This window comes from Rhipicephalus microplus, chromosome 3 (genome assembly GCF_043290135.1).
Source record: "Rhipicephalus microplus isolate Deutch F79 chromosome 3, USDA_Rmic, whole genome shotgun sequence".
NCBI classification, from domain to species: domain Eukaryota; kingdom Metazoa; phylum Arthropoda; class Arachnida; order Ixodida; family Ixodidae; genus Rhipicephalus; species Rhipicephalus microplus.
Genome location: NC_134702.1, coordinates 73,862,417 through 73,863,877, shown reverse-complemented (window position 1 = coordinate 73,863,877; position 1,461 = coordinate 73,862,417). Strand labels below are relative to the sequence as shown.

The window sequence follows — 1,461 nt, the reverse complement described above, 5'->3', positions numbered from 1 at the left end:
AAGTCAAACAATAACGTCATCAACGGTCTGTTGAAGGGACACTAAAGTCAACTATTAAGTCGACGTTGATTGTTGAAATGGCGGTCCAGAACTCTCGTAGTGTTACTTTTGTGCCACTGAAGGGCCTATTTAAAAATGAAATCGTGTTTTAGTGCTCCGCATCGGGTTCAAACTCAAACTACACGCTCCAAGAAGCGGACCGACCAGACCGCCTCACGTCACTGTTGCCATGCACAACGTTGCCCGGCTTTACTGCGCTAGTAGCGGCAGAATGAAAGCAGCGGGTGCCACAGCAGTAACAACGGCCATTGATCAATTTCCCGCCATTCACTTCGAGATTGCAGATGCTTTTGTTTCGCCTGCACTCCGCCAGGTGGCACAACCTGTCTCGTGTAACCACAAAAATAGAATTTTTGAACTACTCGCCATTACCAATAGTAACGTCCGGCGATTCTTTTTTCCATGAATAAAACAAAAACGAACAAGCAGTATTTTATTGCGTATCTCAATGCACAGAACGTTCTTTATTTAGTGCAGTTAGATCGATTAGTGAAGATTGATTGTAGGTGGTCCATCTGATGTCATAAGAATCACTTTGAAAAGGCCCTACGGCGGCGCTCGTGTTCTTGTGCATTTACTTTAATTTCTCAGTAAGTAGGGCACTGTTGGTAATATTGTCATTTTAGATGTTGTAATACATTGAGCTTTAACTCAGACGTAAATTGTTGTTTGACTTAAGTGTCTCTTTAATTGCAGGAATGGAACTCCGCAAATGTTATTGGCTGCGCGGCCAAGCTCGCACTTCGTCAGGATTAACTATAGTGAAGAGGCATTTGGTATATCGAAACTCTGACATGTCTGAACATGCTGCAAGTTTTCCATAGCATGGCCACGGTGTTTGTTTTGTCGTACTGACCGCAAATGTTGAACAAAAGTTTGGCTGGAGCTTTCACAAATGAAGAATACTGTTACATGACATTGGGGAGTTCGTTTTCATTGCACTACATTATGCTAGGCACATCAAAAATTAATAATAAAGTCAATCATTCCTAATACCCATCCCTGACGCGTATTTCCTGGTTTCTTTTAATGTTCTGAATCCTATGACAGCACTATAAGTGCGTGTGACATCTCGGCAGCATCGAGAGTCGGCAACGAATCTCGGATATTTACATACGGTACATTTATGTGATTTCACGACCACGAAAGTTACCGAATTGTGTTGGACAATTACCGACCCTTTAAAAAGCGTAAGCGCTTAAGTGGGCCATTATCTGTCACATCGAAAGTGTGAGCGCCGTTGTTGTCTCTTCTTTGTCATTTGTACACATCGTCATCATTTGTGCAGCTTCCTCCTTCGTAAATATCATCAGCGTGTGTGAGCCTAAGCTCGACTCGAATAAACTCGCGCCTTAGAAAGGGAATAGTTTTCTGGAAGGATTCAGTTAGTCCTTGTTATTG

The 1,461-nt window shown here is 42.6% G+C and overlaps 1 protein-coding gene across 3 annotated transcripts in view; it reads right to left on the bottom strand.

Moving 5' to 3' along the window:
• Positions 1 to 491: 491 nt before the first annotated feature.
• LOC142803792 (monocarboxylate transporter 5-like) overlaps positions 492 to 1,461 on the bottom strand; it is a 13,824-nt gene continuing 12,854 nt past the window's right edge. For all 3 annotated transcript variants that reach the window (XM_075889826.1, XM_075889824.1, XM_075889825.1), the window contains one exon: positions 492 to 1,461. This exon is cut by the window's right edge and continues 778 nt beyond it. The gene's annotated coding sequence lies outside the window, so the exon portion shown is untranslated.